This window comes from Ambystoma mexicanum, chromosome 5p (assembly GCF_040938575.1).
Source record: "Ambystoma mexicanum isolate Mex_15411 chromosome 5p, UKY_AmexF1_1, whole genome shotgun sequence".
Taxonomy (NCBI): domain Eukaryota; kingdom Metazoa; phylum Chordata; class Amphibia; order Caudata; family Ambystomatidae; genus Ambystoma; species Ambystoma mexicanum.
The window spans coordinates 944,239,201-944,263,510 of NC_090930.1; positions in this window are offsets into that span (position 1 = coordinate 944,239,201).

Here is a 24,310-nt window from a genome sequence, read left to right on the forward strand (position 1 = left end):
GTGCAACACTGCCCGTAAATAGCTCCACTCCACCCGGTCAAATGCCTTTTCAGCGTTTAAGGCTAGTAGCATTGCAGGGATCTTTTTCTTGTGCGTGATGTCAATGAGGTCTATCACCCGCCTAGTGTTGTCGGCAGCTTGTCTTCCTGCAACAAATCCCGATTAGTCAGCCGGCACCAAGTACGGGAGTACCTGGTCCAACTGTGTTGCTAAAATCATGGCGTAGAGCTTTCTGTCGATATTTAGTACTGCGATGGGGCAGTATGAGGAGCTCATACCTGGGTCTTTGCCCTCTTTTGGGATCACCGACACCCTCACCTCCTCCATCAAGCCCAGGACGCTACCCCCCTTCTGAATCTTGTTGAATAACACATGAAGCGGACCAAGAAGCCTTATTTGTTTTAAGGGAGCCGATGGCCTTCAAGACCTCTTGTTTCATTATGTCCTCATCTAACCCCTGCCACTGATGCATTGGCAGGGCACATCTTCCCAGAAAAGTGTTTATCAACTCGTGGGCCGGGGAATCAGATGTATACAGCTCTTTATAGAAATGATCAAATGCATATCATTTTCCCTGTTATGATTTGACTATGCTCCCCTCGGATCTGTGCAGATCCCCAATGGCCCTTTTACTGGCTCGAGCCTTAAGCTTCTAGGCCAATAATTTACTTGCCTTATTCCCCTGTTCGTAATGTCGCGGCTTAATCTTCATCAGGGCGTACTCTGTTGTGTTCCCCTCTATCATGTTAACCTGGCCTCTCATCACGTGGAGTTTTTATATAACCTTTCTGAGAGTCCGAGTTTCGATACGGTACCTCCAGCTCTGTTAGCTGCACTAGCAGGTCCTCCAATTCCAATGCTCGCGTTCTTTGTAGCCCCACACACTTAGAGATTATCAGCCCTCTAATGTGACCCTTAAATGCTCCCACCATGTCTCAACCCTAGTCTCCCCCTGAGCATTCTCTTTGAAAAAGCACACGATATTCTCGCCAATCTCCTTCTTACACACCAGATCATGAAGCAGGGACAGATTCAGTCTCCATTAGGTGGATTTATTTTCCCTCAGCTGTAGGTTCCAGGAAATAAACACTGGAGCATGGTCGGAGTGTGTGATAGTGCCTATCTCTGCCATCTCTACCCATGATAGGAGCCCCCTCCCCACCACTATAATCCAGCCTGGAATACGCTTTGTTCACATGAGAGTAGAAGAAGTCACATACTCCGGGATTCATATGCCTCCACATATCCACCAGCCCAGCTTCTTCTAGCCCCCTTAAGAGGGATTTCGAGGGCTGCATTGTGCCCGTAAATGTGCTTCTGCAGACATTCCGATTGGGGTCAAATGTCATATTGAGGTTTCCTGCAATAAGCACCTCCCCCGAAGCTAACTCCACCAGATCTCGCAGCACTGCACAACAGTACTAATTTTGCCCATTATTCGGCGTCTAGACCGAAGCAATTGTTAGTAGCGCTCCATTAAACCACCCCTCCAAAAAAGATGCCTTCCCTCCTTATCAGTTTTGGTTTTCACCAGAGTGAATCGAACCCGCCTATTCACCAGAATGCCTACCCCCTTACTCTTGTTCTTCGTGTACCCATAGAATTGATGCCGGAAGTGTTTTGAGCGCAGGCTATGCACGTCTTTCCTCATAAGGTGTGTCTCTTGTATGCATGCAACATCTACTAGCAGGTGCGAGAGCTCTATCAGTAGCCTACTTCTCTTTTGTGGGGTATTAAGACCCCTTACATTATATGTCCAGACCCCAAAGGCTGTTGCATAGTGCGACAGTGCAAGTGGCTGCAATGTGCTTCCCAGACCTGCCCTTTCCAACACACTTTCGTGCTATTGTGTTGTGAATGTGGACCCCTCCCTTCCTAAACATTCACCCCACACCAGTCTCTCCTCCTACCTTGTGACCAGAGGCGATGTATTGAGGAAAATTGAGTCCTCCCTCCACTCAACTCACCCCACCCCTTCATTAGGTAACACTTGGGCCCTCAATTCGATCAACCTGAGGTGATCACAGATTCCTCCATGTAAACATGCCACTGAGTTGCTCCCATCAATCTTTTTGCGGTTGCGAGTTCTGCCTCTCTTTGGCGTCAATGGGGCCACGCGGTCGCCTGTGGGCTGGAATTTTGGACCACTGGTTGTTTACTCTCAATCTGTAAACCAAGCAGCTGCACAGGCTCTCTTGGGTTGTGCATCCTGTTTCTCGCCCCTTCCAAGCAAACATCAATCCAAAGGGGAATGTCCACCTGTAGCTGATTCCTTTTTCCAGCTTTCTTGTAATCGGGCGAAATGCTTGTCTCTTTTGTAGGGTGAGCGCTGCTACGTCCTGGAAGACTAATAGAGATCGACCTTTACAAGTAATTGTTGACAGCTTCCTAAAGGCAGGCAATATCTCCTCCTTGGTGTGATACGAGTGACATTTCATAATTATGGGCCACATTATGGGTCCGGCGGTAACCCTGCCGGCGGACGGGAAGTCAAGCGCCAGTAATTTCGTTAATCCCCATTCCCATACAGTCCCATAGGACTCTATGGGGGTGGGGACATGGAAGCAACGACTTTGCCTGCCGTGACTGCTGAACCAGGCAGGGTCAGACATGTCGGGGCACAGCGGATCCGGCAGGCAAACCCGTAGTTTGCTGGTCCTGAAACAATGGTGCCGGTGAGTTTACCGGCACCCTTATTTCCAGACGGGAAAACTTGTAATGTAGCCCTATGTCTCTGGGTTGAGTTCTCTGGGTTATTCTAAGTGGGCCAACTCTATGGTTTCGATGCAGTGTTATACCTTCTTCGGCTATCTCTGGGACTATTGCATTGAAAACTTGCTATACCCAGCCTCAAAGATTAGTACCTTCCATTACTTCTGCAGCACCTTGTATGCAAAGATACTCCCGCCGGTGTCTATTTTTCAAATCTTCTATGGTTGGTACCAGAAGAGACATGTCTTGCTTGGTACTGGCCAGCTCTCCCTGAAAGGGGAGTACATTCTTCTGTAATGATTGCAGCACTGTTTGAGTATCCCCCACTCGTGAATTTAGCTGCTTTATGTCTTGGACCAGGTCTGGAATCGATTTCTTAATTTCTTCCACGTTATTTTTAATCTCTGCTCGGATGTGTGATGGGGCTTCCCGTGCCTCGGGCCGTCCTGTACTAGAACCAAAGCAGACGCATGCAATGAGACTCGGACATGCACGTCTGATCGTTCCAAGGTCCCGGCGGCAACTGGCTCGCGGGCCGTCTTTATTTCTTACGCCCATGCGCCACCACAACGAGGCTAGCACATGCACACACGCAATACGGACATAACAGTATGGACTGGGTTAGTTTAAGCTCTGCAGACAGTCAATGAGGTCTGATTTTGAGGATCCACCTGCCGACACCTGTGCCGCTTCCTTCATTGCCGCTCCTTTCGTTGCTGGTTCAGCTCTGGCTGTTGAAGACTTTCTCGTGCTCCCAGCTTGCCGCTGGGTCGACCAAAAGGTGTTTAGTGTTGGGCATCGAGTACCCCAATGCGCAGATCTGCACTGCGACATCTGGATTCCCAGAGCATTGAGGGAGTCCCCCTCTTCTCTGTTATTCTTGTCCACCCTGGGTCCGCATGCTCCCACTGCCGGCTTGCACGTGCCTCAAGTCGCACTGATCCTCAGCCGTCTGATAGGCTGCTTAATATACCCAGCTCTTGGATGTTCTCCCTGTTTCTGTGTCCTGAGGATGCGAGAGCTCTGCTGATTCCCCTCAACTGCCAATGGGCACTGTGCCGGCATCAGGCTGGTGCTGTTTAAGTGCTCTCTCCCTGTTAACCCTTCTTTCGACATACAATTTAGGTGGATAACCGCTGCGCTATCACCTCTCCAAATCTGCCAAGGGTTTCTCCGGTGGTGCTGCTTCTTGTATCTGTTCTAATGGCTAAGCCTCCCCGGGAGCCAGATATCTTCACAGGCGTCCCCCACGCCATCTGCTCTGGAAATCCTTGCCTGGAGTGCTTCTCCAGCGCTGCAGTGTCTGCTCTCAGCCGCACGTCCAATCAGCAGGGCTCTGCTCCAATTCTTGCTCTGTTTTAACCTATGTATGTAAATATCTCTGTAATTTTCACTGCGCAATATTGTCCATCCACATGTAAGTATTTGAACATTAATGCCAAAATTGTCTGTAATTACGCTGTGATACCCCAGGGTTTGGGCGTGTAACAAATGTAATAAATAAATAAAATAAATAAATAATTGCCTGCTCGCCGACCGGTGCTTGCCTCTCACTGAGCGGGTCTCCACCTCCTCTCCGGGAGCCTTTCTTAATGAGCCCAGCACTCCAATGTCGGCCATGCCGCAGGCCCCACCGCGAGTCAGCTATCCAGCCCAAGGAGCACACACCATGCTCACGGGCCCTTGTCACAGTCCCTGCAGGTCTCCTTTTGGTATTGGGACACTTGCCTGTGTGTCACCAGTCCTGCGGTTCAGCCGACACTGCTGTGGAGCTCTTTTGGAGTCGTTTGGGGGTAGTCCCTCTATGGGTGCTGTGCACGCCCCTGCTCAGCCCTGTCCTCATTTCACCACTAAAACCCAGAACATCCTGTCCTCACTCTCTTCTGCTCCCCTACCTCTACCTCTCTCAGGCCCTCTCTCAGGCCCTCCTTGGCTGTACCTGCTGACCTCCTCGTCATCTCCCTCTTTCCAGACAAGTCCGGTCTATGAAAGTTTCATCCGAACAGGTGTCTTTATGCCCATCCAGAACCATTAAGGACAACTCCAGCCTTGGCTGACCTCTGCAACCACTCCTTTGCCACTGGAGTCTTCCCCTCTCCTCTCAAGCACTACCTTGTGCACCCCCTGCTAAAAAAGCCTTCTGCCGTCCCCTCCATCCCGGCAAACTATTGCCCAATTTCTATTACTCGGTTCCTGGGCAAACGCCTGGAGAAATTGCTAACCCTCCACACTGAATCTGCTGGTTGTCTCCATGACCATCAGTCTAGCTTCAGAACAGGCAGAGGCACTGCAACTGCTCTCCTGAACACCTGTGAAGACTTGCTCTCTAACCTTGACTCTAACTCTCCTTCTGTCCTCATCCTTCTTGACCTTTCTTCTGCCTTTGACATGGTGAACTACAACATCTGAGATACCCTGGGCATCACGGATCAGGCTTTGGTGTGGCTATCCTCTTTCCTCTTGGACTGACCTTCCCAGGTTGAACTTGGGTCCTTCCTCTCCTCCATCACACTCTCTACATGTGGTGTTCCCCAGGGATCTATCCTCTTGCCCTGGTTTTTCAATGTCAATCTGGCCTCCTTGGCCCGTCTGATCTCTACCTTTTCCTCTTTCAGTTTTATGCAGATGACATTCAGCTCTCCTTCAGGCTACCCTCGGCCTCCTCCTCCTCGCTCATCCCTGACTGTCTTACTGCTATTCAGGCATGGTACACCTCTAATGATCTCCGCCTTAATGCCAGTAAGACAGAGATCCCTCTCATTGGGACCCCTACTCCAGTTTTTCCTCTTTCACTCTGTCTGGCCTCCCTTCACCCTGCGCCCTCACCATCTTGTGATGCAAAAAACTTCGGGGTCATCTCGGATTCCACTCTCTCCTTCTCCCCAAACATCAAGGACATCTCTAAAAAGTCCCATTTCCAACTGCATCTCCTCAGAGGTATTCTACCTTTTCTCACCTTCCCCCAGAAGCTCACTGTATCCAGAGCCCTGGTTCTCTCTAGGCTTGACTAGTGCAACAGCCTCTTTCTCAGTCTACCTAACTCTACCCTTCTCCCCCTGCAACTCATCCAAAACAGGACCGCAAGACTTATCCTTGGCCTCAAGCCCAGGGACTGCATCTCTCCGGCTCTGAAATGCCTCCACTGGCTCCTGGTGACTGCAAGGATCAAGTTCAAGACCCTCTGCATTATCCACAAGGCCTTCTGGGGCCAGAGCCTGCACTATCTCCAATGCTCTCCCTAAGTACCTTCCTTCCAGAGCCCTCTGCTTATTGACCTCCAATTCTCTTTGGGTGAGTCGCTTCTCCAAGCAGAGACTGGGTGGTAGATTGCTTTCCTCTGCAGGTGCCTTCCTCTGGAATGGCCTCCTGGCAATTTCCGACTTGAGCCAGACCTCCTTAATTTCCAGAAGCACCTCAACACCTTCCTTTCCTCCTCTTCCTTCTCTCTGCCTCTCCCCTGCTACCCCCCCTTTTTCTCTCTTCCTTCCTTTGCTATACTTTCTCTTCCTCCTGCTGTTATGTCGACTGGCTGCCTGGTTTGATTTGATTTGTTCATTTATAATGCACCAAAGCCCGCAGGCATCAGGGTGCAGAGAGAAGGCAGAAGCCAGGAGAAAAACATATGAAATAGAGAAATAGGATGACAGTCCTCAACTAAAATTACTGAAAGATGGTAGTTTTCAGCTCTTTTCTAAATCTCATCAGACTATTTTCCGTATGCATGGCTTTTGGGAGATTATTCCACAACATAATAGATTGGACAGTAAATGACCTTCCCATACCTCTGGCACGCTTACTCCTAGGCACAGATAGGCAAATACCATTGTTTGATCTGGTAGTTCTTACCAAATGATGGGCCTTGATACAATCTTTTAAGTAACCCGTGGCTTCGCCATATATGCATTTATGTACAATTGTCATGGCCTTGAAGCAAATACGTGGTTGCACCGGGAGGATGCTCCTTCTGTGGGAGGAGATGGGTTCATGCCTGGGTACTTTCTTAACAATGCAAACTGCATTGTTTTGCAGTACCTGCAGGCGCTTTAAGCTGTTTTTACTTGCTCCAGTCATCAAGGCATTACAATAGTCGATCGTAGGCATTATTAATGCCCGGACAAGTGTAGAAGAATTAGACTCGGAGACATATGGCTTAACAAGTATTAGGAGCCTGAGAAGGTTTCATGCTTTGTTAACAACGTTTTTGGTTTGAGCGTCTGAACTCAAGGATGATTTGAAAGAAATTACACATTGTAGAGGAGGATCTAAGTACCCCCACCTCAACCATCTTGCCCATATTGCCTATATGTTGGGGACCAGAGTGTGAGACACATGCTGTACCAGTAATAATAGCAATACCAAGGAGAATCCAGGAAGCAAGGTTCCCATTGAGAAAACCATATCAGCATTCGGGACAGTATGATGGCGATTTAAATGACGTTCCCGAAGTAGCAGAACAAATGAACGAAAGAGCAGCCTGGTAATGACATCACACGAAGTAAGGCTGACGTACATGGAGAAGATGCAGAGATAAGAGAATGTATATGTTCTATAAGGCATCAAGAAAGCATCAGGGATAAGTGGCATCTCGGGCTTGAGGTGAAGAAGCTTATGCCACAGAAACAATGAAGATATCAAGTCATTTTACATGTTATATTATGTTACTTGGCATTTATATAGCGCCTTATGTATCATTGGTATGACCTCAAAGCGCTGGTAGGTTGAACGCCCTCGGGAACTGCAGTTCAAGTCAGTAGAGAGAGAGAGTGTCTTATGGTGCGTGGGCGCACCGCATATGTGTGCAGCTGGTGTGGTTGTTGCACGATAGCTGCTTTATAGCGGAAGGTGTGGTGCTGAGGAAATCAGTTGGAATGGGATCAGTCTGGAGGGTGGACACCCAGACTGAGATCTGGCTGCGTTAGGCTTGAGGCAACGCCTAAGCTAGTCGGTATGTGCTTCAGCTAGCTGTGTTTTATTAGGATGATGAGGTGTACGTGGGGTCATGTTAGTATGAGAACAGCTAGGCCAAATGTGTCATAACATGGCTGTGTTCTAGTTGAGTGATGGTGTATAGGGTAGAGTAAGCGTAGTAGTGTGATATGGTGATTATCAGTAATGCGCCTGAGACCAAGCACAAGAGCAGGACATCTGCACTATCACTTCATCCGTTCCATCACTGCATTCACTCCAGTCATTGCATCCACTCCTTCTACTCTATTCACTCTGTCCGTTCTATCTATTCCGTTTGTTCTATCCACTCCGTCCGTTCTTTCCACTCTATCCGTTCTATCTACTCCATCAGTTCCATGTGTTCTATCCGCTCCATCTGCTCCATCCGTTCCATCCACCCCATCCGTTCCATCCACTCCATCCGTTCCATCCACTCCATTTGTTTCATCCACTCCGTCCGTTCAATCCACTCCATCTGCTCATATCTATCCACTCATCTACTCCATCCACTCCATCTATCCATTTCATCCGTCCTTTCGTCTTTCCATCCACTTCATCCGTTCCATCCACTTCAACCGTTCCATTCACTTCATCCGTTCCATCCACTTCATTCGTTCCATCCACTTCATCCGTTCCATCCACTTCCTCCGTTTCATCCAGTTCATCCGTTCCATCCACTTCATCTGTTTCATCCACTTCGTCCGTTCCAACTACTTCTTCCGTTCCATCCACTCCTTCCTTTCCATCCACTCCATGCTTTCCATGCATTCCAAACATTCTATCTATTCATCAGTTCCATGTATACCATCCGTTCGATGCATTCCATCCATTCGATGCATTCCAACAGTTCAATCCATAGTATCCAGTTCATCCGTTCCATTCTTTCCATCCGTTCTGTCCTTTTCATTCATTTTCTGTCTTTTCCATCTACTCCATCCAATCTGTATTTGTCTATTCTATCTTTCCCATCCACTTCATTGAGTCTAATCCGTACTATGTATCCGTTCCATCCATTTCATTTGTTTCATCCGCTTCATCCGTTCAGTGCTTTTCGCCCGTTCCGTACAGTTTGTCCATTTTGTCCGCTTTGTCTGTGTCATCCGCTTCATCTGGGCCAACCATTATGTCCATTCTTCCACTACATCAGTTCCTTCCACTACATCCGTTCCACCCACTTCATCCGTTCCATCCACTTCATCTGTTCCATTCATTCCATCTGTTGCATCAACTCGGCTTGTTTCTGTCTATTCCATCCGTTCCGTCCGCTCCATCCATTCCGTCCGTTCCGTCCGCTCCGTCTGTTCCATCCGTTCCTTCCACTCTGTGCGTTCCATCCACTGCGTCCGTTCCATCTATTCTGTCCGTTCCATCCACTCTATCCGTCCCATCTACTGTGTCCGTTCCAACCTCTCAGTCCGTTCCATCCTCTCTGTCCGACTCCATCCACTCTGTCCATTCCATCCACTCTGTCTGACTCCATCCACTCTGTCCGTTCCATCCACCCTGTCCGTTCCATCCATTCTGTCCGTTCCATCCACTTCATCCGTTCCATCTACTCCGTCTGTTCCATCCACTTCATCTATTCCATCCACCTCACCCGTTCCATCTACTTCATCCGTTCCTCCACTGTGTGCACTCCATTCACAATATCCACTCCATTCACTGCATCCACTCTATCAACTCCGACCGTTCCATCTGCTCCGTCTGTTCTATCCACTCTATCGGTTCCATTCACTCCAACCATTCATCCGCTCCATCCGTTCATCCGCTCCATCAGTTCCATCCACTTCGTCCGTTCCATCCACTCTATCTGTTTTATTCATTATATGCGTTTCATCCATTCTATGCGTTTCATCCACACTATGCGTTTCATCCACTCTATGCCTTTCATCCACTCTATCCGCTTCATCCACTCTATCCATTTCATCCACTCTATCCTTTTCATCCACTCTATCCGTTCTATCCACTCCATCCATTCTATCCACTCTTGCCATTCCATCCACTCTTGCCATTCCCCTGCCATTCCAACCACCCTTTCCAATCCCATCCACTCTTGCCATTCTATCTTCTCTTGCCATTCCATCCACTCTTGTCATTCCATCCACTGTTGTCTTGATATTCCATCCACTCTTGCCATTCCAACCACCCTTTCCAGTCCCATACACTCTTGCCATCCAACCTCTCTTGCCATTCCATCCACTCTTGTCTTTCCATCCACTCTTGCCATTCGATCCACTCTTGCCATTCGATCCACTCTTGCTAATCCATCCACTCTTGCCAATCCATCCACTCTTGCCATTCCATCCACTCTACCCATTCCGTCCACTCTATCCATTTCATCCACTCTATCCATTCCATCTACTCTATCCGATCTATCCATTCGTCTGTTTCATATATTCTATCTGTTTCATCTCCTCTATCCATTTCATTTATTCTATCTGTTTCATCTACTCTATCTGTTTCACCGGCTCTCTTTGCTCTTTATTTTCTTGCTCAAGCGATCTTGGATTTCTGTTTGTTGTGGTTACTCATTCCATTTGTTCTATCCGTTGATTCTTTAAGGGAAGAGCCATGTTTTAGTAATTTGCGGAATGACAGGTATTCTTTGGTGTGTCCAATGTGGGGTGGAAGCGAGTTCCATAGGGAGGGGGCCAGGGCTGAGAATGACGATCCTCCTAACTTGACTGAGTTAATGTTTGGTATCACTAGAAGGAGGGCGGAGCTTGATCTTAGGGTGCGCGGTGGGCGGTAGGCTTTTAGCTTGTCCTGTAGGTATAATGGGCCGGTTTTATTCACTGCTCGGTGTGAGATGCAAAGGGTTTTGAAAGTCACCCTTTGTCCAACCGGGAGCCAGTGGATCGTTCTGAGAGCTGGGGAGGTGTGGTCTCTTGTGCCAAGAGCTAGAAGCAGTTTGGCTGCAGTGTTTTATACTCTTTGTAGTTTAATGAGATGGTATGCTTGGACACCGAGGTAGAGGCAGTTGGCTTAGTCCAGTCTCGACAATACAATAGATTGGACAGCGGCGAGTCTGTTGGGAAAGGAGAGGTACGGAAAAATGCATCTGAGAATTTTGAGATGGTAATGGCAGGATTTAGAGATGTTGTTGATTTGGCGAGAGAGTGGAGGGTGGGTTGCCCAAGGATGATGGTCATGGCAGAGGATGTGGGAGAAGCTCAGTGTTGATGCACACCATGATTTCAGTTTTAGTGGGGTTTAAGAGGAGGTGATTTATGGTCGTCCAGCGATCAATGTCAAGGAGGCAGGCTGCGAGGCTGGGCTGACAGTTGGGGTTTGAGTTGGTGAATTTTAGGATTAATTGGGTGTCATTGGCGTAGTTATAGCACAGGATGTTGTGCGGGCGGATTATTCCTGGGAGGGTGGACATATAGAGGTTGAACAGGAGGGCTGATAGGCATGCTCCTTGTGGGACTCCAGTATTGACTGTTCGGGCGGCAGAAGCAAAGGTGGAGAGGTGTGTACAGATGCAAAGTAATGCAAGCAGATGACGTAATCATGAGGCTTGCTATGTAGTGAACAGATTGTGGCATGCGCCAACGTATACATATATAGGAGCAAGTGAAGTATGTATGCTTCCACTACGTGTTATAGCAGTGCTGGACCAGAGAAAGAAGCCCTTTTTTGCATTTTGTCGCAGTTGAATAGCAATCGAAGTGAATCTCTGAAAGGGGAGGTTGAATCAACCCCAAGAAGCCAAGGTCGTATCGAGTTAAGATGAGCAGCAAAGTAGTTACAATCGTGTGAAAGAACGAAACTCCTGTTCAGAAGACATGGATAAGAACAAAGAAGACGTCAGAGGTCTATTAGAAAATAGTATTTTAAATGCACCAGAGCACAAATTCGTGGTCTTCAGTCATGTGGAAGGATGAAGTAGGACAAACATGACGAACCACACCTACGCAGAGAGGCAGAGCGTGCCTCTACTCCCCTAGATTCTCCAGAGCATAGAACATTTCCAAGGCCGAGTTCAAAGTCTTAATTGACAGTAGAATACTGAGGTGATAATGGATGGTATGCTAATTGGTGAGAAGCAATGGTTATGACCAGCTCACCAAGAATACGGAAGTCCAGCCTGCGTGCTGCTAACATAGGTGGAAAAGTACTGACGAATGTAAGAGTGCCAACCAATTGTAGGGGGCCACGTAATTAAGGGTCCTATAGTCTATGTAACCAATGGGACGCCGTACATTTAGTGACGTTCATAGTGACCTGTTTGATGGGAGTGCTTAGTTGCCCCACCTGATGTTAAGGAGCCTATCACTGTTTTAGACTAGTATGGAATGTATACCTAGATGTTTCCTCTTATCCAATCACTCTTTTCAATATGTTTTTGTAGTTTGTCATGTAGGATGACGTTAGTAAATATGTAGGTTAACGGGGACCACCAGGGGGCGCAGGCTGCATGGAAGCCAGAGAACTCTTCTTCCAGTGAACCTCCGGCGAATGGCAAATTTCTGAAGTCTGCCCAGCCAGCAAACTACTGAAACTCGGCTTCTGCAGAGCGAGAGGGGTCTGGCACCACCAACTCGAGTTCTGGCCGAAATCGGACTAATTTACTTGTAAAACGTTGCTGAGGAAGTTGCCCCCTCCACCCTGGCGTGAAGGCTCTCATTAAAAGAGCAAGGTGCTCGCGCCGGGTCGCCTTGTGGCACACGGGCCACAGCTGAGAACCCAGGGAAGTGTTGAAAACAGAGAGACGCGGGGCGCTGCACCCATCTCTCCACAAGTGAGAGCAGGAGGCCAGCAACTTCTGAAAACCCTGTGAGCAAACCCGAGGAGCAACCATGCGGAGCCAGCAGTTCGCACAAGTAGGTGGCCTGGAGGGACATCTGTAGCAGCAACCACCGGCATTTTGGTGACCCATCCGGGAGGAGCAGTGCTGTGTCGCCGTTTGCTCCCCTGATCCCCAGAGAGCCACACACACACGCTGCAAAAGGAGTTAATGTAGCTCTCCCCCAGCTTGGCACTCTCACGTTTGGGCCCCCTATACCCCCCTAAGGGGAGAAGAACAGAGCAGTTAGCACAGCGGCGACCGGACCGCCCCCCCCCTGCACAGAGACAGCCACCAACAGAGCTTAGCAGCGAGGTCTTGCGGTGCTGCCATCCCGCTACAGCTCCGGCACATCAGGAGAAAAGGCCTTCAGGGACACGATGGCCACAAGCCTCGATCTGCCGAGCCCAGGGACTGGACCGGCGGTGGAACGGAAAGCCTGGTGAGTCCGGGGGGAAAAAGAAACAAAGGGCCCTTGAACGTTTCATTGCAAGCTATGTGCACTCCCCTTGTAGCCTGCTTAACGTACCTACCTACACTCTAACTTGCCATACTAAAGGGAACTCACCACCAGCTGGGTGCTGCTCAACCAGGTTGGCATTCCCGTGCGGAGCGAAATTGGAGCTCCCACGGAACACACTCCTATATCAGTAACCGCCTTGTATCGGTGATCAACAACTGCGAGCGTACTGCTGCGATGTGAGGGAGGTAACTAAGCCCTTATATGTACATACTACTCCACTAAACAGGCACAACACTGAAGGGGAAACCGGAGAGCACCGCAACGTATAGAACCGGTTCCTAATAACAGGTCCCAAAAGTTGATGAAAACCACGGCAAACACTGGGCACATGTTTTGTCTGAGGGGACTTGTAACGTGGGAGAACACAATCCACTCGGCGGGCCTGGTCACCAAAAGCAAACACTGTTGAGGACTGGCGGGAGTGGTGCATAATCCCTGGTAACTGTGGAGCTGGGGAGTTGCCTGGCTAATAAAGTGAAAATGTTCGGCCCCTGTTCGGTCCTGTGGAGCTGCCGCGAGTGGCATGGCAAACCTAGAAGCTGCTGGTGCACTCAAAGCAACAAGCGTCTTAACGTCGGAGTGTTGGCCGGTTAAACAGTAAGAGCTGGAGAATCGGAATGAGGACGGGAAGGAGCGTGCGTCACATGAGAAATCATCAGCCAAGTCTCTGTGGGGAAGATAGATTTTCCGTTGGAAGATCAGAGACGGATGAAGAGCCTCGTAGAAATTGGCGGCCGCCCCGAGCTGGAGTTCTGAAACGCTAATGAGAGGGCAGCACCTATGTATTGATGCAACCACTGGTCCCTAACACTGTCAAGGCACACAGCAGTCTGGAATTATAGCGACACACCAACCCGAGGGGAAACTCCAAATCACAAGGATTCCCTGCAGTGTAGGGGATCCGCCGAGCTACATCCCGCCCCCATACTCACCTGGGGAAGCGGAACCCGGAAGCCCAGGAGGGCCTGGAGACCGCCTTTAGAGTCTTGAACAAGGAAGAGTCAAGCTACAGCTTACTAAATCGGACCTGACAGACTTACTCACAGCCAAAACGAAAGAAATCCAAAAAGGAACAGAAGAGGTAACTCGGAAAATTAACTCCCTAGTCAAGAGGGTGGAATCAGTCGAGAACCGGACAACAGAAATTGAGAACACCCTATGTGAGCAGACATTTGAACTGGAGAAAGGCATTGACAGAATGGCAGCCCTGGAAGCCCGTTGTGTGGCACTAGAGGCGAAGCAGGAGGATGCTGAAAACAGATCAAGAAGGAACAATATCTGACTCTGCGGAATACCTATCACGGTTCCCGATGCGGACCTGAGAGGATACGTAAGAGACCTATTCAGATTCATAATAACACTCCCAGTCGAATCCCTGTTGGAGTTGGACCGGGTGCATAGAACAATCCTGAGGCAGTCTACTACATCGCCCCCGGACGTCCTCGCCAGGGTTCACTTCTTCAGGGTAAAAGAGGAAATCATGAAAGAGGGCAGAGCAATGCAGCAAATCTCATTTAGAGACTCTAACATCCTCCTATACCAAGACCTGGCAAACGCCACCCTCCAAAAAAGGAAAAACCTCAAGCCACGGACGGAGTGGCTTAGGGAAAGAAAGCTCCCATACCACTGGAATTTTCCAACATCAGTGAAATTCTCCTGGGAAGGATCACAACAACAGATCAATTCCCTAAAGGAAGTGGAAAAATGAATGGACATCAGAGGAGGAAGCGAGGAATCCGAGTCGGGAGCGGCTGGTCGACACCTCCTCGATAAACTAGGGCCAGCATCATGGACCAGAGTCGGTAGAGGGCGTAGAATCCAAGGACCCCCATGACGAAAGCCCAAACCAGATTGAACTGCCACGAAACAAAATGAATGTCTAAGGTCAGTGTCCCATCCCCCACAACCCCTGGAGCCCCCTAACGACCAACAACATGGGCAATTGAACACACTCATCTGCCGGGGGCATAGCACAAGCAAACGTGACACAAAACTGAACAAGGGAAGCTGTTATCACATTCCAGAACATGTTGTAAAACACAAGTGGACATTATGTCCTGTCGTTGACAAGTTGGGCCCAGTTGGCCATATCGCTTGAGGTTGGAGCGCTATCAGTTGCCCCGTTGGGCAGAATGATCTCATTTATTTGGGGTCAGAGGTTGGGGGGAGCGGAAGAGGAGGGGAAGGCATCAACAGGGGGGGAGAGAACACTGTGGATCACTCCCCCGCAGGGAAAGGAAAGCAACAATACACTGACATCTATTGACATCACAACACCATGCAACCAGAGCAACATCAGACAGATAATGCACGCTGGAACAGGCAAGAAGAGACGCAATACTGAACCCACTAAGGAACCTCATGGGGTCGGATAGTGAGAGGGAACTCAATGCCATTACATGCAATGTCCAGGGCCTTAAATTACCAGGGAAACGTAGGTCGGTGGAGCATAAACTCAACTTACTATCTGGAGACATAGAACTGCTCCAGGAGACCCACTTGTTACAGGCCGACAAATAACACATCAGATTCAAAAGGTTTAGAAAACATTCTTCGCCACATCCGGGGAGAAAAAGAGAGGGTTGGCCATCCTGCTGAGCGACAATGTCCCCTCAACGGGAATCACAGTTAGACGGGACGCAGGTGGTAGATATCTCTTACTGAAGGGTCTATTGGTGGAGCAGCCTATCACTCTGGCAGTGGTTTATTGCCCAAACTGCGCTCAAGACAAATTCTTAGCGAACCTGACCCCAACCATCCTGACATTCACAGAGGGACACCTTCTTATAGGCATAGATTTTAATACGGTAACTGACCCACTATTCCCCCATCCAGACTAGATTACACCCAAGCACTGTCATTAGCCACATTTTTCAGGGAAACAGAGACAGTGGGCACGTGGTGGCTGGCAAACACGGGCTCTAGAGAATACACACTACTCCCACTTGCACAAGGGATTCTCAAGAATAGATCTACTGTTAGTCACCAAAATAACATACCCCTGCCTGGACAAAGATAAGATACAAACCCAGCAATCTCGGACCACGCCCCTGTATCTGCAGTTATAGGCATAAAAGGCTCCCCGCATGCTCCAATGAGATACTGGAAATTATACGATGCTTTGCTGTTAGATGAGGCTATTAAAAGGGAAACTGTGGAAACACTAACTATTTCTCGGAAAACACAGTAGCTGACACCGCCATAGATGTAATTTGGGACGCCATGAAAACAGTAGTTAGGGGGACACTCATCAGTGCAGGGGTCGAACAGCAGAGAGTCTTGAAAACCTTGGGAACCAAACTAGAGGGTTCAGTTACATCACTAGAAAAAGAGTTACAAACCCACTGGTCTAGAAAGGGGGGAAAGAGCATTGAAAAAAGCAAAAATAGCACTAGAAATGCACTGGGCTGACAGATCAGCGAAATCATTGGCCTACACAAAACAGTTTTATTACAGTAGAAATAATAAGGCAAACCGGATGCTAGCATTTGAGCTCAAAAGGATACACAACAGGAACAATATTTCATGCCTAATTGGAGAAGATGGCAAACTCCGATATACAGAAAGGTACAAAATGGAAGTGATGGCGAACCACCACAAGACAGTAATGATAGGCCCACCCACATCTCTCGATAAACTACCCGAACACTTGCTAGCTACCATCCCCCAACAACACAAACAACAACTCTAAAGCCTAGATGACCCTATTACATTGGAAGAGACCAGGGAAGCCATCAAGTCACTGAAACCCACCGCCCCAGGCCCCGACGGGCCAACAGCGAAATTTTATAAAACGTACTCACATATACTGGCCCCACACCTTACTATTCTATTCAACTCCTTTCTAAAAACAGGAACCATTACGAAATCAATGGCGGAGTCTCTAACTATATTAGTCCACAAACCAGGGAAAGACCCCACACACCCTACCTCCTACAGACCAATAACATTGATGAACAACAAATATGAAGATATTTTCAAAGGTATTAGCATCCAGGCTTAAACCACATCTCCCAGACATAATATCCCGCAACCAAACCGGATTCATCCCAGGGAGGGGAACATACAACAACATCAGGCGCACCATAGATCTCATAGAAAGTGCGGGTAGGTTGGGGGAGGAAATGCTGTTCATCTCACTGGATACCCACATGGCATTTGACTTGGTTGACTGGGGTTACATCAGGAATGTACTGTCTCATCAGGGGTTTGGCCCAAATTTCATTAAATGGACAATGGCCAACTATCAGAACCCTACCACGCAGCTACGAGTCAATGGCATAAGATCAGAATCTATACACATCTCCAGGGGAACAAGACAGGGATGCCCCCTATCACCATTGGTTTTTGCCCTGTCCATGGAGCCATTTGCAGATAGGGTCTGACAAAACAAGGAGATAAAGGGGCTCAAAGTGGGGGACCGCGAGTACAAGATCACGCTATACGCAGACTATGTGCTTGTGACTGCAACCAACCCAAGGGCATCTCTGGATCACCTATGGGAGGAGACTGAGGAATTTGGCAGGGTGTCTGGATTCAGGGTAAACTTGGATAAGTCAGCTGCTTTGGCAGTCACTCTTGCAAATATACAGAGGGTAGACCTAGGCCCCTCCCTGCCGATCCCGTGGGCGGACTCCTCAATTAAATATCTGGGGGTTCAGATCCCAGGGATACCTCAGGAGTTTACCAAAGCAACTTCCCGCAACTGTTTAACGAGCTAAAGTGCCACCTAGAGCACTAGAAGGTCCAGGAGTAGATGCAGTAAAGATGAACCTGTTACCCAGATTACTCTATTACTGTGCATCCCTCCCGGTCCATATTCCAGAAAAAGAGCAACACTACCCAAAAATGGAAAATGGCAGCTCGGAAATGGGTTTGTAAGGGCACACTAGGCCCACTCACACCATTCTGGAATACCCAGAATTCACACCTGGTATCCCCCACATGGTTTTGCGACATGGAAAGAGGGTGGTCTGCGAACTCTGGGGGATTTCCTAGAGGGAGGCTCCCCTATCACTTTTGTAAAATGCAAAGAAAAATGTAAAGTGACTGAAGCAGAAAGGTTCTGTTACACCCAGCTGAGGCACTGGGCCTCGCACAGAACAGTCAGGGAAAAGGGCTCCAGAGAGCTGACTACTTTAGAGATCAACCTTCGGTCAGAAATGATCGGTGAGAAAATATCCACACTCTACTGCCTATTGGACTGAACAGATCCCACGAAAAAAGAGAAATATATGCTCGACTGTGAGAGGGACCTGGGCCGTGAATTAGATATTGAAGAATGGGGGAAGGTCTGGTCTAGGCTTCACAAGAGCATTCAACGTGTCTCAAATAGGGAAGGGGGCTATAAACTTTGTTATAGGTATTATGTCACTCCAGACCAACTAAACAAATCTAACCCGGACATCCCCCCAAACTGTTGAAGAGGATGTGCAGAGAAAGGCACCCTGTTTCACATGGTATGGACCTGCCCAAAAGCAGAGGGGTATTGGAAACAGGTGGTCAACCACATCAAAACAATTACCGGTCTCACACTCCAGTGGAATCCTGGAATAATACTCCTGGGGTAAACCGGGGGAGGAGAATTCCTGTTGTCAGGACACATGACACGCCTATGCACACACCTCCTCCTAGCAGCAAAGATTGCTATGGCCCGGCTATGGAAGAATGCAGAGGGTCCCTCTACACCGCTGTGGTGGTCTAAATGTTGAGAAATCATAGTGGCAGAAAAGATTATAGCGGTTCACCCGGGGAATCTAATCTCATTCCTAAACACGTGGGCACCACTTATGGACTACTCAGAAAAATACCCAGCTCTCACCAGAAGACCCCCGCTAACACGTTGGCTGCAAAGCGATCCATACTATAACACAGATGGAGGAGGTGAGATGTAGAGGTAACCAAAAACAATATACAGAGATATCGCAAAGTGTAGCAATCCCCCTCGTCCCCGAACGTCGCCTATCCTGTAGTGGACTGTGACGCGGGTCGAGGACCCAGCTTAATAACTAATTGCTTAACTAAATGCCATGTTGATGTCAGTGCACATGTATGCCTTTGTTGAAATGCTTAATACAATGTATTGTTGAATAAAAATACATAGGCTAACATCATCAATGACAAGCTTTCACTATAAGTATGGTGTTTTTTATCGAAATCATATAGACTATGCAGTGGGGCGTCAATAGATGTCCGCTGTACTCCCTGTTTTAGATAATTGACATTAAAACAGTCAACTTTGCCAACTTCCTTAGTCATTTTGATTATTGATGTTTGAGCATCTTCTGCATTCCCATTCATCTCACAGCACTGCTACCTTGTCTTAAAGGGCTGAGTCGGCTGTCTCAGTTCACGTGGTAGCAGAGCGAAGATGGTTAAAAATCCATCGAGATAGTAAGCTTTGGGTTCCCGGTAATATTGAGCGTCCACTGGCATTTAACTAAAAGGAGGTGAAGCTCCCTCTAGATAGCGCAAACAGTTTTTAACTCAGGTTAGACGGGTCCCTCGGTTTGCACAAAATCCCCTCCCGGTGTCTACAGGAATCTGAACGGACGGAAGGTTGAAACGCCTGATAAAGAGGCCACGATCTTAAGAGTTGGAAGCCGAAAAAATGAATGGTGAGTAGAACGAGTGAGATGGAAAAATTGTGAATGGGCAATAAGTGAAAAGAGTGATAAGGGGAAAATGAGTAACAGAGGGAGGTGGTGATAAAAGACTTGAGACGATGAACGTCAAGTGTTAAGTAATTGACTTGAGGAGAGGAGCCAAGCAATTAAGAAACTGTGAGATGAGGAGCCTCACAGAGTAAGCCCAGTGTCCTGCGTTATAAATACGTAACCGAAGAAGTATATTGTGTTCTTATTTTCTAAATTTTCTTTTTTGCTTTTTGCTTTGAAAAAGTTTGAAATCGGTGCTCTTCTTTTGTAAAAGGTTGTTTCAACCAAACACAAATAAAAAAAAAAGTAACTGAAAGAACCGTATCTAGGGTTCCATAGCGGGGGGACGTAGGAGACAGGATCGTTTAAAGACTTTTCTAAAGAGAACGGTTCCCACTCCGTAGGAGTACTTTTAGGGGCAAGGATAAAGAGTCTTGAGGATCGTAGACTGAGATATATGTGGCCGGTCGATTATGTCCATTTGTCTGTTTGTTTTATGTGATTGAAAAGATATATATATGTGGTGAAGAAATAATATAGTAATTAAGACACGTGAATAAGGAAATAGCGGGATTTAAGAATGAATTATTTATTTGTTGGAATTTAATTGATGATGATTAACGAACAAAGCACGTGATATAGAGGGTTTTGAGCTGCGACGATTGGTGCACGCTCATATTGTGTTGTTTTTCTGAAACATATTTTTGGAAAATTTGCAAAGTGAAAGGTGATTACTGACAGTCAAGTGTGACGAGTCACAATGGAGGATATTACTCCACTTGCACATCTCTGTAGACAGTTGCCAAAGCACGCACCTAAACTTAAACAGTATATTGCGGAATGAGTTAATGGCACAGCAGACAAGATGTTCATGCCGTGGACACAAGGGGGATCACTATCGAAGGCAATTTTACAGCACATATTGACATACTTAAAGCAGCATGCACAGGAAAAAAGTTAGACTAAAGGCTAGCAAGCTTAGAGCTCTGGAAAATGTACCAGGAGGAAAGGGAAGAGCCGCCTCCTGAAGACTGGATACATATGCAAAGAGGGGGGTGAGGGCCTTCTGCTCCCCCTGCCACACCTGAAGTGAATAGCGATAGTAAGGAAAATTATGGAGTGTACCCATTAAGAGAGCTTAAGGCAGCGACAGGGTACAGCAATCCAGCATATGAGTCGCCTGCACATAGCAGTGACGAGGGCCCAGAAAAAATTCCTGAGAGAGAGGTGATCTCTAAAGTTCCGAAGGACAAGGAGAGAAAAGACAAGGAAATAAGTGATCGACCAAGTACATCCTTAGATCTAGGACGGGAAATAAAGAGATGGAAAGGAGAGCGAGATAAAGCTGATGAGGTAGCGCTTATACAAAACGAGTGGATGGGTGGTCAGATTTTGCTCAAACTCGATGGTAAAAGCATTGAGGAGGTAAGGCAAAGGGAAGATCGAGATGAACAAGAGAAAAAGGACAACAAAAGAGAGAAGGAAGATTGAAATTGGAAGGGGCGAGAAGGAAAGACAGGCAAAGACGGGAAAAGATGTATCAGGATGAACAAATGAAAAAAACAGCAAACAGCAGAGGAGCAGAGAAAATATGATAACAGACAGAGGGCAAGCGAAGAACGAGAAACTAGGAAGTAAGAGAGAGGCGGAGGAAGAACAGAAGTGGAGGGATAAAAGAATACAAAGGCAAAGAGAAGAAGAAATATGAAGGGCAAATGAAAGAAGGGATACGAAGAGAAAGGAAGAAGAAAGGGTAAGGGAAGAAGAAAGGAGGCAGAGAGAGCTTGATGAAATAGAACGAAAAAAGGCAGAGAGCACATAGAGAAACAGTTGATGGAACCTAATCCAGTAGTGGAATGGGAGGATATAGAAGAATTCTTCCCAGAGCACGAACCAATGCCAGGTCCGTCTCGAGTAAATCTAGAGTATGATTTGACTCTAGAAGCATTGGGAACGCAATCGATGAAGTCTATCATGAATTGAAAACTAAGTGGCTGCAGAGTGGCAGTCTCTGCAGTGGCTTGCGAGTTCCTGCTGGTTTCCTGTGTTTTGGAGTCTGTCTCCAGTTTCTACTATCGAGAGGGCTGAACTTTTAGTCAAAACCCCTCTTTCCCGCGGAGCGGCCGCGGAGTGGCTGCAGAGTGGCAGTCTCTGCAGTGGCTTGCGAGTTCCTGCTGGTTTCCTGTGTTTTGGAGTCTGTCTCCAGTTTCTACTATCGAGAGGGCTGAACTTTTACTCAAAACCCCTCTTTCCCGCGGAGCGGCCGCGGAGTGGCTGCAGAGTGGCAGTCTCTGCAGTGGCTTGCGAGTTCCTGCTGGTTTCCTGTGTTTTGGAGTCTGTCTCCAGTTTCTACTATCGAGAGGGCTGAACTTTTACTCAAAACCCCTCTTTCCCGCGGAGCGGCCGCGGAGTGGCTGTAGAGTGGCAGTCTCTGCAGTCTATGGCAGCTAGGGCAGGGCGACTTGCGAGTAGGAAAAGCCGCACTCCCCGAGTGACTCAATTGTCTGCCACCGCGGTGACCAAAAAGACTTTGACATCGGCGGGAGTTCCAACCCCCGCCACTCACCCGGAGTCAACACCACTGCAACCGGATACCCCAGGTCCCCGATTGCGGAGCGCCAAATCAAAGATGATCCAGGTGCCTACCCAGCCCAACCAGCCTCGCTCGGACCTCGAGGCAGACTCTTCAGTGCTAAGGCTGGTTCCCATCATACCTGGACCGTCTGCAGCAGTGAACCCGGGTCTGGGAGCACGCCAGATGGATGCCCGGGATGCCCGGGAGTTTGTATCGTCGGCTTGGACACCAGTTTGTCCCCAGTCAACGGAGAAGTCCCCCGAGACCGCCAGTCACCGTTTGCCGTGTGAAGCATCTACGGAGTTGCCCCTCGGAGGAGAGGAAGCGCCGTATGTCGCAGGTGAGGAGGGTCTGGTGGGTCCGGTGGGTGAAGATGGGACGGCGGGCGGCAAGCGGCCTCCCGCTGACCCTCCATGCTTGTCACGTACAGGCGCCTGTAGCCCCAGTTGCCAGACGGGCGACGAGGTCAGTGGAGATGCAGTGACAGTAGATGATCCATCAGTTCTGATAAGTTTGGACGCTAACCAGCTTATAGTGGCACCGATCCTGCACCCTTCCCCCCTAGACGTCGGGGGCCCCCTGGAGGTGGACGTGTTGTGAGGAGCGAAACGAGCGGTCTCAATTGAAGCGGCTCCGCCTGACATGGGATTGTTCGACCCTCTGATAAGGGCTGCGAGAGTCGACAGGGCAACTAAATCAGCTCAGGTCCCGATACATGTCTCACATCCAAAAAAGAGAGGAAGACTGATCCGCAAGAAACGATGTGCACATTCACAAAAGCTGGGGATAAAAGCCCAGCAAACACAGCGCCCTAGACATTCTTGCGCTTCGTCAAACCTTCAGTATAACCATCAGAAGGATGATACAACACTGTCGGTGAACAACAGATTCTTCGCTAATCTCCTAAAAAAGAAAGCCCCACCTTTAGGGGAACTTTCGGATGCGGAGATTTTAGAAGTAACAGCGGATCAAAACGCTTCGTTAAATGTTATGAGAGGCTCTTCTAACTCATGTCCAGCCTTCTCACTGAAACCTCCACGCTTCTCCTTCGCAGGACCTGTGGAAGAAGCAAACATCAGGTGGCACTTTGGCTCCCCCCGAACTGGTGCACCACCCCCGCCAATGCCATCTACCAAGTTTACATCCGACCCGGATAGAGCTACTAACTTCTCAAACCCCCAATCAGCATCGGCTGAAGGCATGGCCCTTGAAGCAACGAGCCCCCTTGCCAGGCCTCCGCCGGTTGGGCTGACGGTCTCAGCAGCCACATCTTCAACAGCCAAATCTTTTCTGCAAAAACAGACCCGCTTAAGTTCTTCGGTGACCACCCTCATCGATTTAAACGGTGTTGAAGATCCCGCCTTCACTTACCCCCCTGGAAATGAAATAGAAATCAGTGTCTCGGCTCCTCTAACGCCGGGTCAATTTGATCAGGGGTCCATCGAGATGCCTGGTTCAGAGAAGCAAGGCAAAGTCTCGGCTCCAATCGAGTCTCTTACGCAAGGAAAGAGCTCTGCAATGGCGGCACAAATAAGCTACGGGACCACCAGTCCTTCTATTGGCCAGTTGCATGGGAGCACCCAAACGGTACCTAGCTTAACGAGTCCCATACATTCAAACGAGAATGGAGGAAAGCCCACAAAAGACTCCTCGCCAAAAAAAACGGACTTAAGACTTATTATGTCAACTGTAACCCTGGCCATGGCTCCTTTTTGTAAACTATATGAGTCAATAAACGACTCAATGAGAGACCACACCTCCATTATAGCGATGATGAATAGCCGTGTAATTTTTTTGGAAGGCTACATCAACGCTCTGAATAGCAAAATGGAAAAGGGAACCAAAGACGAGGAGTCCGTTCAGTCCTCAGCACATTCAATGAAAGGCCCCCTGGTGGACGCCAGTTCCCAGACCCCGGCCCCAAGCCCGCAACCTCAACTTGATGAACTGAGAACATCTGTCAGTTACGTGCCCCGGTGTGAGGGTCTGAAAACGATCAAGCCAAAGTCCACCAAGGCCAAGGGAAATGGAGCAATATGTGATGACCCGAATGAAATCATCATAGACCAGGGGCATGTTCCGGACACGAATGTAAAGGAGGCTACTTC